The 16,824-nt window shown below is 36.9% G+C and overlaps 1 long non-coding RNA gene across 1 annotated transcript; it reads left to right on the forward strand.

Annotated features, from left to right (window-relative positions):
- The first annotated feature begins 7,527 nt into the window (after window positions 1-7,527).
- LOC120313495 lies at window positions 7,528-14,588 on the forward strand. The gene is made up of 4 exons (XR_005558158.1): window positions 7,528-7,933; window positions 9,301-9,343; window positions 11,620-11,876; window positions 12,925-14,588. It is a non-coding gene; the product is annotated as an uncharacterized LOC120313495 (long non-coding RNA).
- The last annotated feature ends 2,236 nt before the right edge of the window (window positions 14,589-16,824 follow it).

Consider the following 16,824-nt stretch of genomic DNA (forward strand, 5'->3'; position numbering starts at 1 on the left):
CAACAAAAAAAGTTGAACTTGTTCTTTACAGTGTTGTTGATTCTGTTCTTGTCAGTGAAGACCCAGAAAAAAATCACAATGATTTTCTTTTTAGAATGGAGTGAAATATGTGCTCAATGGAGAAAATGAAATAGTTTATTTGCCTCATTTCACTACTGCTACAGATTGTGGCTACTTTGGCAAACTATTATCAAATGCATGCCTGAACATGGGGCTGGGCACACATTGAAAATGATCTGGAAACAGTGGTGCAGACCTCACAAGGACAAGTACTTGCTTTTTTAATTAAAGCAACCTGACTTTTTTGGTGGGTGGGTTGGTTATATATTCCTGTAGTGATTGATTGCCCCTGTGCTTATATTCCTGTAGTGCCTCTGCCCTTACCCATCCAAAGCACTTCTTCAAAATAATTTTCAAATGTGAACAGTCCTATATAATACTCTGGGCACTTGATGTTGTGTATTCCATCTAGAAAAAGTTGTCAAAGTTTCAAGCATTGTAGAGAAAGATGAGGAGATGATAAGCCGGCTGGGAAAGCCAAGGGAAATCATCAAAACAATTAAAAAAATGAAAATTAGAATATTTCAGACATGTGATGCGACACACAGAAAAATACGGCATACTCCATTTAATCCTCCAGGGAAAGATTGAAGGCAAACGAGGTCCAGGCAGAAGAAGAACATCATGGCTTCAAAATCTAAGGGACTGGTTTGGACAAAACTCAGCAGCAATTTTTCGTGCGGCTGCTGATAAAAACAGGATCGCCAACATGATCGCCAATGTCCGATAACGGATATGGCACAAGAAGGAGAAGAAGAAGAGAAAGATACTCAAAACTGTACAGAGGTGTCACAGAATGAGCTCTAAGAACTAATACACCTTCCTTGTAACAATCTGAAGTTACACCTTGACTGCTCCTGGGCAGCCAGCTGGTGTAGTGCTAAGGAAGACCCAGTTTGTAATTAATCCTCAGCCATGGATGTTTTGACTTTGGGTTAATCGTTTTCTCTCAGTCCAACCTACTTCATGTTTTAAGGGGAAAAAATATAGGAGAATGAAGTGTCTTAAATTCCCAATGAAAGATGAGATACAAATCTAGCAAATCAACAAAATTAATAATAATAATAATAATAATAATAATAATAATAATAATAATAATAATAATAATAATAGTAGTAGTAGTAGTAGTAGTCCCCCAGTGAGGCACTACCTTGACGTGGTTGTGGGGCTTGTGTACTCTGAGGAAGATGAGAGCTATGCCAGAGGTTCAACCATACTGGACAGGTCTCATCAGAGGAGTCAGACAAAGAGTGTCTCTCCCATAAAAAATATGGTGAGACGTAAATTTCAGAATGCCATACCGGCTCGGATGTCGCCCGGGTTAACAAGGTCCGCGCTAGATATTGAAGTTCCTGGATATCTGGTGAAAAATGGGTTACAGGACTCAGGACTGTTGGCTGAGCAACCAGGGCCAGCAGCTGCAGAACTACTGGAAGAAAAGGTGTTTACCCGTCGCAGATACACAGTGATGGAAAACAAAGAAATAATGATCTGTTACTACAGATCAAGTCCAACAAGAAGAGGATATCTAAAACGAATGCACCAGTTCTGGAAAGAACAACATCCAGAATCAGAAATAACAGAACAGAGATTAGCAGATCAACGCTGATTTATAATACGAAATAAAGTATTTACAGAAACAGAATTGGACGAACTGCAAAGGTTTACCCAGGGCAAAGAAATCAAAGCCTTACAAGAAGTAATTCAGAATGTAGAGGCAAACCAGGGGGAGTTGGCAGTGAAGGAATCCAGCAGAGATATACAACTGTTCTCATTTGGAAACCAGGCACCTCTTCCTCAGGAAGAACAAAACCCTCTAACTAAAGAAATAAAAGAATTGAAACAAAGAATAACTGAGCATCTAGAACAGCACAAAAACAACAGAATAAGGCTGCCTGCATTGAAGCTTGTTCCAAAGAAACAGCTAGCACAAGCATTAAAAGATGCAAATACTGCAATATCAAGTATAAGCACCAATTCACTGCAAGAAACAAACCAACTAATGTACAGCACAGCTGCAGTTATAACAGAATACCTGGGATGCAAAATCAACAAAAAAGAAAAACAAACAAACAGTGCACCACAAAAATGGAAGGTTAGACTAGAAAATAAGATCAGCAAGTTAAGATCACATGCAAGCAAGCTAGAACAGATGAAAGAAAAGAAGCTAAAGAACAAGAAGACCAAAGAATACCTAATCAAGAAATACCACTTAGAAACAAGGAAGATCAAGGAAGCACTGGAAATAATAAAGCAACAAATAACAGCTATAGCCAGGAAAATCAGTAGATATGAAGCTCGAATTGCAAACTATAGGCAGAACCTCCAATTTCAATCCAATCAGAAACGTTTCTACCAATCCATCAATGGAGAAACTGCAAGGAATCAGTCAGTACCTGACAAGGAAGAAACAGTGCAGTTCTGGAAGCAGATATGGGATAACCCAAAGAAATACAACAAGGATGCGGCTTGGTTAAAAGAGGTGGATGCAAATAAAACAGAAGTTGAAATGAAAGAACTAGTAATAACAACAAAAATGGTAGAAAAAAGAGCAAAGAAAATCAAAAATTGGTCAGCACCAGGTGAAGATGAACTGCATGGGTTTTGGTTGAAACATCTAACTGTTATACACCCACTCATTGCCAAGCAGTTCAACAATATACTACAAGGAGGAGAAATTGAAAAGTGGCTAACAACTGGGAAAACCTACCTAATAATGAAAAATCCAGCAAAAGGGGCAACACCAGGTAACTACAGGCCAATTACCTGCTTACCAACAACTTTCAAATTACTAACTGGTGTGGTAGCTGATGCAGTACAACAGCATCTAGTTGAAAACAATCTCTTTCCACCTGAGCAGAAAGGAAACCGCCCCAATAGCAGAGGAACAAAAGATCAACTCCTAATAGACAAAATGATCTTGGAAAACTGCAAGAGAAGGAAGACCAACCTGAATGTGGCATGGATTGACTACAAAAAGGCATTTGACTCTCTGCCACATGATTGGATAATAAAGTGCCTAGAAATAACAGGAGTCAGTAGAAACATCAGAAAATTTGTGCAAAGATCGATGGCACAATGGAAGACACAGTTGCAGATCAATGGTGAGAAGCTGGGAGAGGTTAATATCAAGAGAGGAATATTTCAAGGAGATTCATTATCACCATTACTATTTGTTATTGCACTGTTTCCTCTGTCAACAATACTGAATAACTCAGGACATGGCTATCAAACATCAAAAACATCTGCCAGACTATCCCACCTCCTTTACATGGATGATCTGAAGCTGTATGGAAAAACATCATCTGAAATAGAATCGCTGCTCAACACTGTCCGTATATATAGCCAAGATATTGTAATGGAGTTTGGCTTGGACAAATGTGCCACACTTACTATCAAACAAGGAAAAATAGTGAAAACTGAAGGAATCAAGATGCCCCACGAAAATAACATTAAGAGTCTGGATGAGGAAGAGTACTACAAATACTTGGGTATCCTTCAAGCTGACAACATCAAGCACACTGAAGTCAAGAAAAAGATTAGAGGTGAATACATCAAGAGAGTGAAGAAGATCTTAAAGTCCAAACTCAATGGAGGAAATACCATAAAGGCAATCAACACCTGGGCAATCCCAGTCATTAGGTACACAGCTGGAATAGTGGACTGGACTCAAGCAGAACTAAAAGCAATGGATAGGCAGACCAGAAAAATAATGACAATGAATCATGCCCTTCATCCACGCAGTGACATTGATAGACTTTATCTACCAAGGCAAATAGGTGGGCGTGGAATGCTACAAGTACATCAGATGGTTGAAGAAGAAAAAATGGCTTTGGAAGAATATCTGAAGAACAATGATGAAGATGCACTGAAATTAGTATATCAGGAAGGCTTACTAACTACTGGAGAGACCAAACTGGCCTACAAGAAAGACCAAATGAAGAACAGAATAGAGGCATGGGAAGACAAAGCACTACATGGCCAATACATGAAAAAAATAGCTGGGAAAGCAGATAATAATAAAACCTGGCAATGGCTAAGAGCAGGAAAATTGAAGAAAGAGACCGAGGGACTAATTCTGGCTGCACAAGACCAAGCCTTAAGGACAAACGCATACAAAGTCAAAATTGAGAAGACAGCAACAGACAGTAAGTGCCGCCTATGCAAAGAAGCTGAAGAAACAGTGGACCACTTGGTAAGCTGTTGCAAGAAGATTGCACAGACTGATTACAAGCAGCGGCATGACAAAGTAGCAACAATGGTGCATTGGAAGATCTGCAAAAAATATCATTTGCCTGTAAGCAAAAACTGGTGGGATCATAAAATAGAGAAAGTCATAGAAAATGATAAAATTAAACTGCTCTGGGACTTCAGAATTCAAACAGACAAGCACCTGCAACATAACACCCCAGACTTAACAATTGTCGATAAGAAAGACAAAAAAGTCTGGATAGTGGACGTGGCAGTGCCTGGAGATAGCAGAATAGAAGAGAAAGAACTGGAGAAGATAACAAAATACAAAGACCTACAAATAGAAATAGAAAGACTGTGGCAAAAGCAAGCAAGGGTAGTACCAATAGTCATAGGCTCCTTGGGTGCAATCCCAAAACAACTGGAGCACCACTTGAACACCATTGGCATTGACAAATTCGCTATTAGTCAATTGCAAAAGGCAGCCTTATTAGGAACTGCTTCCATCCTGCGACGATACCTGTAACACCATCAAACATCCACATCTGCCTATCCCAGGTCCTGGGTAGGGACTCGATGGGTAGACAGGGTGCCAAATCCAGTCTGAACATCTGGCTAACTGTGCGATGATCCACAATAATAATAATAATAATGTATATTGAACATCATAGCAAAGACAGGAAAATTGTTTTTAAATATGCTTACAATAGCAGGTATGTGTAAAAGAGAGAGTGCAAACTGGAGAGGAGATTTTAACTGTTTTCTGCTGTTTTCTCCTTAACATACAGTTTCAGAATAAGAATTTCCATGGGGGGGGGCCGGAAAAAACACTGTATTCATTTATAATACCAGGTAAGACCACACTTGGGCTATTTCATCCAGTTTTGGTTGCTACAACATAAAAAAAGATGTTGAGACTCTAGGAAGAATGCAGAGAAGAGCAACAAAGATGATTAGGGGACTGGAGGCTAAAACACACAGTATAAAGAACGGCTGCTGGAACTGGGTAGGTCTAGTTTAATGAAAAGAAGGACTGGGGGTGACATGATAGCAATGTTCCAATATCTAAGGAGCTGCCACAAAGAAGAGGGAATCAACCTGTTCTTCAAACAACTTGAAGTCAGAACAAGAAGCAATGGATGGAAACTAATCAAGGAGAGAACCAGCATAAACTAAGGAGAAATTTCCTGTTAGCTAGAACAACTGATCAGTGGAATGACTTACTTCTAGAAAATCTCTGGAGATTTTAAAGAAGAGACTGGACAATCATTTGTCTGAAATGTGTATAGGCTTTCCTGCTTGAGCAGGGGGTTGGACTAGAACAGAGGTCCCCAACCCTCAATCCGTGGACCAGTACCGGGCCACAGCATGCCAGCAACTGGGCCGCACAAACAAGCAAAGCCCCATCCATGAGCCATTACCTTCTGGTCTGCAGAAAAACCTTTCTCCAGAGAATCGGTCCCTGGTGCCCAAAAAGTTGGGGACCTCTGGACTAGAAGACCTCCAAGGTCCCTTTGAACTCTATTATTCTGTTATCCTGTTAAAACAAATTTATTTCCCTCCCCATTCCACCAGTCACTTCATAAATTGAACAATGCCATGCTACCCCCTCAGCTGCTATTGGCATCCCTTTGAAAAAAATCTGAAAATGCATCATATGTAGATGTGGCTTCTGTTATATACAGTTGAGTAGCTTCAGAGTTTCAGGTGATCATGAAGAAACAAGTACAAACTTGCATAGATAACTTTGGTGTGTGATTACAGTGAAATGTAAAAAGCACAACAAATGCTCTTAAAATAGGCAGTATATTTGAATATAGCCAGAAGCAAATCATCAATTTGAAGATTCCACATTGAAATCTCACTGATTCTTTTTCACCTAGGAGATTAGACAAATAGCTTTTGATATAACAGAATTTAAGATATAAAGTACCGTAATGGTCCTTATCATTAAATGAATTGTAAACCAAATTACAAAGTTGGCTTGAAACTCAACATTAAGAAAACCAAAATCATGGCATCCGGTCCTCTCAATTCCTGGCAAATAGATGGGGAAGAAATGGAGGTAGTGACAGATTTTATTTTTCTGGGCTCCAAGATCACCTCAGATGGGGACTGCAGCCAAGAAATTAAAAGACGCTTGCTCCTGGGGAGGAAAGCTATGGCAAATCTAGACAGCATACTAAAAAGCAGAGACATCACCCTGCCAACAAAAGTGCGTATAGTCCAGGCCATGGTTTTCCCAGTTGCAATGTATGGCTGTGAAAGTTGGACCATAAGAAAGGCTGAGCGCAAAAGAATTGAGGCCTTTGAACTATGGTGCTGGAGAAGACTCCTGCGAGTCCCTTGGACTGCAAGGCGTTCAAACCGGTCAGTCCTAGAAGAGATCAACCCCGACTGCTCTTTAGAAGGCCAGATCCTGAAGTTGAAACTCAAATACTTTGGCCACCTAATGAGAAGGAAGGACTCACTGGAGAAGGGCCTAATGCTGGGAAAGATTGAGGGCAATAGAAGAAGGGGACGACAGAGAATGAGATGGCTGGATGGAGTCACTGAAGCAGTAGGTGTGAACTTAAATGGACTCCAGAAGATGGTAGAGGACAGGAAGATCTGGAGGAACATGGGGTCGCGATGGGTCGGACACGACTTCCCAATAACAACAACAACAAACCAAATTACAGAAAACTCATTGCTTCCGGTGAAATGAATTTCTTCACATTTTGAAGGCTTTTGTGTAAAAATGAAGTTGGCAGAAATGAAGAGTAGATTCCTTAAAGGACTACAAGTCAGCACAACAGAACAAGCAAACAGTCTAACTGCTATGCTAATTAATATTGAAACATTTGCTTTAAATTTCAAGTAACCGTCAGTTGGCATATATGCTGATTGTATCTTTTATTGCCTAAAATGAAATCCAAAAATCAAGTTATTTGCCCATATAAGCCTAATACCCCATTCTGGTCTGGTAGTCTACACAGTCTTAAACATGAAACACCAGGAATTAACTTATCTGTATGCAAAGTATGTTACTACAATAGAATGTATGCATATATCTCTTTTACTGCATACTTTATTTAGATCATGGGAAATAAATGTTTTCCAAAACAAGCATGAGATTAATTCTGTAGTGAATTTCAGTCAATGTACTGAATTTACAGCTTGTTTACCCATTACAAATGCAGTGGGCATCTATTGTGCTATAGGATCTATAGTGCAATATTGACGGGCTATTTGCAGCCAACAGACAGCATGAGACCCTTAGTTAGAAGGGGTGTAGCCCATAAAGCTTCCAGGATCTTCATCTACTTCCTCCATGGGCCAACTGATCAGCCAGCTAGCAGGAAATAGATTGTTGGTTTCCTGTTTTCATTATTAGAAGGAAATGAATCAATCTGGTCCCTGCAGACCAGTTCGTTACCTGCTAACATCAGCCACAAACAAGCAATGCACAGTGCGATACTCTTACCAATCTCTCTATTTTTCCTTTTTTGTTTTTTTATTTTTTTGATTATGTTTACATTACTATCCTGCAGATATGCTTCTATGGATTATTATGCATCTTTAGATTTAATCAGAAAAAAATCTAATCTGTACTGTGTTATGAAATAAATCTTTTCACTGGTGCTGCTGAAAATACATTTTTAAAGAGCACAACAGACAAAACAATAAAAGAAAAAAAAAGGTAAGAGACTGCATGACTTGTAAATTTGAACAGAGAGGGAGGAAGCAAACAAGGAGATATTCAACTGACTATTTCTTTTTCTCCCTATGATTCCATAAAAAAATCTGACAAATTAGCTCTACTTTGTCATCAAAGGCTTCCTTCTTTTCTAAATTTGGTAGCAGAATATGAATTTGAATCTATATTAACCCGCCTTTCTATTAATCTAGTTGCTGAAATAAATTGTGCCCTTTTTAAAGAGGCTAAGCTTCCTTTTTATGCTTATGAATGTGACTTTTCTTTAAAAAAAATGATGTCCATGTGACAGTTCCATTGAACAATCAGCTTGTTATAGTGCTTACTGCAGCAGTATGAACAAGATCTGAAGCTGGAATTGAGTAATTAATTTCATATGCCAGAGGAATTAGCTTGCAATACATATAATAAAGGCCAAAATACAGCTGCAAAGATGGCATGCTGCTTTACTGGTTTTTCCATGTATTACTTTGTCAGCTGGCATTTTATAATAAATGCAGAGAAAATACATTTACATTAACCATCTCAAAAACCTTTGCATGCATTCTTACATCATTTTTATTTCTCTATTAAAAAACTTTTTTGTTCTTTGTGGTCTTAGAAAAAAGAGACAAATTATATTTGCATTAGATAGATTATGTTGATGAATATGAGCTGCACAGGACACTTCAATAGACATATGCTAAATAGATATAATTAATATTGAGAAGAGGTTATTTGTTGTTTTTACAGATGCATTTGATAAATGAATCCACTAATACAAGTAGTAACTTGGCTTTGTTCAAACCTAACATTTACAAATTGTGGAGCCAGGCAACTGACTTCCTTTGTAACTACCCATAAATCTATTTGGAATTCTCTGAAACACCATCAAAAGAAATACCAAAGACTGAAGCTGGATTTCAGAATTAAGGTGTATGAAACTACTTTTGAAAATGATTGGTGTATTCTCCCACGCTGATATATATCACAAATTAGAGCCGCTGTGAAATACGGTATACTTAATGATATGCTTCATTTATAGAATTTATTCTAGCATGACTTTTCCAAAATTTAAGGTGCTCAAAGCAATTTGTAACTATGTTTATGCATTAAAATGGTTTTTCCTACATTTAATAATTAATCTAGTTCTTCCATCCATCATTTGTCTGTTCCAAAAACAGGGTGAACAAAAACCATGCTATTATTTGCAGGTGAGGATAAAAGGGCTGAGATTTCTGAGGGATCCAGGTCTGGGTTTGTTTTCTTAAAAGTAAAATGCTTAATTTAGATATTTATTTGTATTGTTACTTTTATCTGTTTTGCATCAAGTAGTGGAAAACAAGTGCAATCAGTTTTCTGCATTCATACAGATATCTCAACCATCCAGGACTTAGATGCTGCAAGTTCACAAAAGTATGTATATTCCTAGAAATTTGTATTAGACTGGCACATCTAATTGAAAACTGACTTTTTCACTGGGTGGTAGAAAATATGAAAAGTTCAAGTTGTTCACATTTGCTCAAAGATGAATCTGACAGAAATCTTCTACCAGTACTTTCTTACTCCATCCCATCAGTGGTCACACGTGATCCAAATTTTAGGGAATTAGAATATTGTTTCTTTTTGATATTCAGTATTCCTCCAATCCTCACACAAAGATTAGAATTAATGTTAGAAATGTTGAAAGTGTCTATATACTATTAAAACTCTCATTCTGTTTATTTGTTTCTCTGTAACCTCATGTTAGCGCAAACAGTGCATAATATCACAACAAGTTTTGAATCAAGATATTTAAAATCTGCTAACTTAAAGTGTCCATTAAAATTATATGAGATTCATTACTCCTCTGGAATTGAAAATTTCACAATGTTAAGAATAGATTTGTTTGCAAAGTTGTAGTCTTTGCAACATCTCTGCAGTCATGCTAACATGATTTCAGATGCTTCTTGCCAGCTTCCCACAAGCAAAGTCAATGGGGAAGCTGACAGGAAGTTGGAGGTTGCCCCCACTCCCATTGTCTTTTTGCTTACCTTTCTGTTTATCTGTTTAGGTAAATAAATATCAACTTAGAATTGAAGGGGTTTTTGTCTCTACAATTATTTTTCTATTTGTAATGTATACTTATATTCAGCCTATATATATGTACTCATTTGGATCAGTTCAGACTGCACTACCTTTCTCTCAACTGGTGGCTGAGTGGATCATAAGGTTGTCTAACATTTGACATACTATATTCTCTCTAGAACAGTGATAGGCAACCTTGGCTCTTTTATGACTTGTGGACTTGAACTCCCAGAATTCCTGGGCCAGCATGGCTGGCTCAGGAATTCTGGGAGTTGAAGTCCATGAGTCATAAAAGAGCCAAGGTTGCTTACCCCCGGTCTAGAATGACAGAACCCATTTGTTTTGCCCTTTATTGAAAGGCCATTGATTGTTATTCCCAGTTTCATTTTGCTTCTTTCATTTAAATACAGTTATAGGTTTCATTTCTGAAGATTTCATTTTTAATACTGTATATCTCTTTCTGGCCATCTATAAAAAGTAAAAAATGTTCCAGGTAACTTTTTGTTAACTTCCATTCTTGTAATTTGGCCTTTCCCATCTATGGAGATTTTTATACTTTATACTTTTTATTTATCATTAAAGATTATTTATCATCAAAATCCAATAAATGCAGACAAAGAAGCACAATGAAGTTAGATAAAAGCAAAGGGATAGAGGAGGACAGTTAAGGAAATTAATAAAATTACAAACTATCTGGACAGAAATAAACCAGCCATCAGATATTGCCAGGATTAAATCAAAGGTTTTCTCACCACAATAAAAATCTTACAGAATTAGGTGATCCTTCTGTTCAGTTGTTATTTAACAAAAACAGAGCATTCTTCACATCAGATCAGCCCATCTGAGAAGTCTTTAATAGTACTATTAATTCAGAATGCCATGCTTGATAAAAAGAGCAGCACAATAGATTGTGTAAAACTGTCTTGATTGCTCCATCTGTTGTGGCCCTGTATGGTTGAACCTTCTCTTCAGGACTATTAATGGCAAGGCATTGAGCCTGGCTAATGAAAACACTCTTCTGTATGGGACAAAAAGGCTATTATAAAAGTAAGTAAGGAGAAAGGTTTACCACCAAAGATACAGTTACAGTAGTAAGGGTCTTTGCTCCTATCTCTAGAATTCCAGGCAAAGAACTATTTAAAAATTTCTAGGGCCCTGATCTTGTCAAAAATATTATCATGACAGGCCATAATAATTCAGATAGAAGATTATGCTTTTCTTCCAAAAAAGAAGCAAAGCTATCATCTGGGTCAAAGAATCATCTTAAATGCATTGGGGACAAAATATTTGCAAATATTGAATTAAGATACCTGAAGGCCTATATGCTTGAATTGTTTTGTCTTTTGTTTCTTTGAAACAATGAATAATTGGAATAAAACTTCTAAATATTTAAAGTCTTTGACTTTGCTCAAGTAGGCATTTATTTACTAGTTATGAAGGAACATATAAATGTCTGAATTATAAATGAAAGATACCCTATGAGGTTTGAAATGAAAAGATAAGATATTCATTTAAGTATAAATGTATAATGCAACAAACACTTGCCCTGCAAAATAAAGTTAGGGATTTTCTACCAAGCCCACATTTGACAGCAAATCCTATTTTACACATGTGTTGTTTTGCAGAAAATGGGATTTGCTTTGCCTTCATCTGAAGTATACTCTAAGCTGCACACCCTTGCTTGCTGCCATAAAGTGGGTCAATGAGTCACAAGCAGAGTTGGATGGAAACTAACCAAAGAGAGAAGCAACCTAGAACTAAGGAGAAACTTCCTGACAGTTAGAACAATTAACCAGTGGAACAACCTCCTCCAGAAGCGGTGAATGCTCCAATACTGGAAGTTTTTAAGAAGAGACTGGACAGCCATTTGTCAATGATATAGGTACCTGTCTGAGCAGGGGGTTGGACTCAATGACCTCCAAGGTCCCTTCCAACTTTATTATTATTATTATTATTATTATTATTATTATTATGATGATGATGATGATGATGTACATAGCTGTCTATGGTCTTAGCATTACATTATATCAGTCAACTATATCAATAGTGTACTCTAATTAAGTCTGCTATTAGTAAGCTGCCAACTATCTTTTTGGTGTTCCTTCATGTGGCATCCTCAGAAAGCTAAAAGAAGTGTTTGGCTTCAAGCATTGGAAAATAGTTATAGTAGTAACTAGAGACTGTCTTGCAGGCTCACTTTCCAACTTCTGTTCTTAGTCTTGGCAGGATGAGGTGTTGATGGCAGGTGCTGGATTTGCTATAAATGGACAATTTATAAACAGAGCTGACAACTGGGAAAACAGAGTATGTATGTGTTGGGGAGGAAGGGGGAGAAGAACACTAGCATTTCACATCCTGATATTTGATTTCCTATCAAATGGCCTTCAGCACGGAATATTGGTAGGTACTGTCCTGAAAGGAAACCATTTGGCTTAGATTTAAATAAATTCTGCTCAGGTTATAGTACTATTAGGGTTGGAGATTTTCAGCAGGCCATTAATGTTATTTAAATTCACATAGCTGGCTTTCCTCCTCAAGTTTTTTTTAAATTGCTTCATTGAGTCAATAGTAGTCTCAAACACTGAATTCAGTAAAACATTTTTTGCAAGATCACAGCACCCAAATATCATTTTGAATTTGAAGTTTCCTGTGTGAATGGATTTGTTGCAAACTTTCTCCATCGATTGCTAACTTTCATCAGAGAAGTTGTCTTGCGTTCAAAGGCATTTGAAAGTGATGTCATCAAGTATTAAGTTTCAAGAGTCAAATTCAGAGAAGAGACAAATTTTGTACAAGAGATACTTTTAAATTCAAGGGGCAGCTATGTAGACAAACAGAAAACAAAGCTCACCACATCAGTAGGATAAACAATAATAAAAAATAAAAAAAGATTTTTTTTAATCTAGGTATCATTTCTCTCTTTATAACAGTGGTGTCAAATTTGTCAAACGGGCCAGTTTCATCATACCGAAGCAGCGCCCACCCCATTGCCGGCAATACAAAAAGAGTTGTAATACGTTGCGACACGTCACGTGACATGGCGAGTTTGACACCCGTGCTTTATAATGTCTATTAGTCTTGAAAGATGACAAATAGAGTGATTATATTGATTCTTGATTCTAAATGTTGATGCAATATAAAATGTGATTTGCCCAGGGTCATAACATCTCATGTTGAAGCATATATGGACTTTCTGCAGAAGTGAAAAAAATTGAGGGAAGAAAACATTTTGACTAATGTGGTTAAAAGGGAGTTTTTCACATTTCTGAATTACTAACAGGTTTTATTTAAGGCATCAAATGTTTTTTTCTCCACTGAAATGGTTTATTTTAAAAGTTTGATAACATTTTAAAGAAGGATTCTGCATTTTCCTGTTCATTTATCCATTTGTTAAAAACATCTCAAAACTAGTTCAAACAAGAGGTGGATAGAAGGGAAGACATGTACACAGTAGAATTGTTTCCCATGCCTAAAGTGATTTATCAATATCTCAGCTACTGACAAGAATCCTCCTATCAAGCTTTCAATATTCATAGTTTATATTTCTTAAGCAGGAGATACATTTGAAATTGGGATGTTTTGGGCATTACCTCAACATCACTGTGGGGGAGATGATTTGTACATTCCCCAAATGATAGACTGCTGAGGTTTTCCCACCATTCTGGAGATGTCCAGAATACTCCCTATCGCTTCAGCTTGTACTTCCCATTTTAACTGGGCAACACAGCACATTTGCAAACAATTCATTCAGTTTTAGCCACCTTCATTTTCTATTTTCTAAGAAAGCCCATGGGGTTTTTTGCAGTATGTTCAGTTCCTATATCATGTTTTAAATTAAAAGAATCTAGAAAACTAAAAACGAAGGCAGCAGGGGCCAGAACCTAGCAGAATCAAGGATAGCATTCATAGATATTGTACTCATTATACTAAGATTCCCTATATCTGACATAGAGTAATAGGGAAGGAAAGCAAAGAAGAAGATAAGGGATAGTAAACAGTCCCTGGATTCCACCTTTGATGTTCTAAAGCTGGAAGCAAAGCCATCTATTGAATTTTATGGCTAAATATTGGTTCAAATAGTGCAGCCTTATCATGTTTCTTCAGAAGGCAGGTCTTCATGAGTTCAACTGAATTTACATTCAGAAAAATGTGATTGGAATTGTTCTTATTAAATAGTAACATGAACGTTTCATTTTAGTTTCTGGTAGATCAGATCCCACAATCCAAAAGGCCACCTAAAAAAGTAATACTTCAAGCTTCCTAGAATTGACCAGAAGAGCAAATAACATATTAAGGAAAGGGGAAAGAGGGATGTCTAGAAAGGCTGTCATGGCATCAAAACCACACTGAGCAAATAGAAATAATTTTTCCCCTGAACTGTATTCTTTACAATATATTTTTGTTAGATTGAGAATGTTTATAATATAGCAGCTATGCCTCTCCAGGGAATGTTAATATTCAGCTGAAGAAGTTTTCTGCAAAACACAAACTTTGCTCACTCTTTTTCCCTATATTTTTCTTTTCTATTAATCCATGTGATTATTTTATTCATTTTCCATTCTTAATCATATTAAACCTTTGAAGATACGGTAAACCTCAATGACATTTTCTTAATTTCCTTCAGGACTTTACTGTGAAGCATCATTTTTTTGTCTATGGAAAAAGCCTGGTGTTTTCTTTACTACTGATCAAACTACTACTGTTTTTTACAGAAGGATCTTTTCTGCAACTTGCTTTATTTTTAGAAGACATAACTCCAGTTAATCTACAAGAATTATGGTATAACATATATGGGCAATTCAAGGTAACTGAGTAGCAATACAAGATCAGGGGCCCACTTAACCAACCAAAAACAAACAATAATCCTATGTACTACAGATCCCTGCAATTGTCTTCTATCTTTGCACAAGTGAAATAAAGAGCAATGCAGATGTAGTCTCATCTCCTGCGTGGCTGGGAGAGAGGAATGTTTCAAAAATAAGAATTTGACTGACATTTCTAGTTTTGGTGACTTAATATAGCTCTTTGGAGAGTCCTATAATTTGATATTCAAACCCTTGATGGTCTTTTCTGAGAAAAATCTGCAGCTAATCAGCCCTGTGATATTACTTCTTTCAATATCTGTGTTCAGGAATATTCCTATAATTCCTTTTATGAGGAATTACTCATACTCATGAAATATTCAATATTATATAGGTCTATTTAGAAAGCAATCCATCAGAATTTAGTAGGATTTACATTTGCAGCCATAGAATAGAATCTTTCAAAACGTCAACTAATTTTCTTTAGATTTACTGGGTAGTGGATACACTTACCCAGGAATAAGATTCATTCTGCATAATAGGTTTTATTTATGAGTAAGCACATATATTGTGGCATTGTTAATATGTACCTTTCATCTGTGGGACTTTATGTATGCAAGAGGATTTTGTGCAGCCCCGCCTAGAAGTCTACTGGGAAAGAATCCACTACGCTGTCACTGATGAAATGACTGTGACATTTTTGAGTGGAAGACAGCTCTGTATATATAATTAAAAGACCACTGGTGAAGTGGTCTTTTCACATTAGCATGGATCAAATGCAAAATGGCACATGGAAACAAGGGCACGTCAACACCCATGAGCTCAGTGTGTTAACACAAGGTTAAATTTCAGCACACAGATTCCTGCCAAAAGTGGGAGTCAGCTATTAATATGGCATTGCTTAATCTGAGATATATGAATACACTTCTATGTACTTCAAAGCTGAATTTACAACAGTAATCTAGGGACTCAATCTAACCTCAATTTAAGAGACTCCCATTCAACAATTTCACATGAAAATACAATAATTGGAATTTTGATTTTGCCCCCCAAATAAGAGAGTACATCTGTTATGTGGGAGGAATGTCTGAATAATGATGGTTTCTGAACATGGGTTGATATTTTTTTTTATTTTCATGAACTGGACTGCATTGTATACTGCTAATGGCATGAGATTTGTAAATATTTTGTTTAGCGTACCATGTTTTCCAAAGGTAGTTAAAAGCCCCTGTGGTTAGGGTTCTCCCTGTGAAGCTGGAATGAAAAAATCAGCTCAACTTTTGACAGATAGCTATACCTACTGCTCTAAGCATCTGTCCAAATTCACCTCCTCCGCCACCACATCCCAAAATTAAGTGGGGAGAGTGATTGATGGATTTTTTTTCTCCTGGAAAACTATCTACCCATCATGGTATTGCTAAGACAGAATCACTTGAAAGCCTGGTTGCTAAGCAAAATAGAGATTAGCTATGGGGAAGAGTATATTAAACTAGCTATCTGGATGTATTATTTGGAAGCAGCTGGGGAGGCATGTGCATACATAGGAAGGTGAAAATAAAGGCACTTTGATGATAAAATAAATGTTAGCAATCACATTTTATAGCTTGCCCCCAGTTATTTTATCCCTTCCAAATCTGAAATCATTAGATAGAAAATATAGGCAGTTAAGAGTAGGAGAAAGGTGATTGGCTAACTTGTCCCAAACACATATATACTGTATATACAGATTTTAATTAATTCTTTAGCTTATATAGTTATCCATATAAAGCAAACCAAACACTGGTCCATTTACCTTAGTACTTTCCAAGGATTTCAGCAGAGGCTTTTCCCAGTTCCCTTTGGAAATAATGATTGAGATAATTAGCTAGCTAGCTAAAAAATACACATCCATAGTTTATTATTATGAACCTGAAATTGGATGTTTATTCACTGAAAATTCACAGATGAGACATGAAGAACGTTTCATGCAAGAAATTTTTTTTTTTCCAAATTCACAAAGATATTTCTGTAAATACCATAGAGTTGTTC

The sequence above is a fragment of the Crotalus tigris genome, unplaced genomic scaffold, assembly GCF_016545835.1.
Source record: "Crotalus tigris isolate CLP2741 ecotype Arizona unplaced genomic scaffold, ASM1654583v1 scf7180000017571.3126492, whole genome shotgun sequence".
Lineage (NCBI taxonomy): Eukaryota > Metazoa > Chordata > Lepidosauria > Squamata > Viperidae > Crotalus > Crotalus tigris.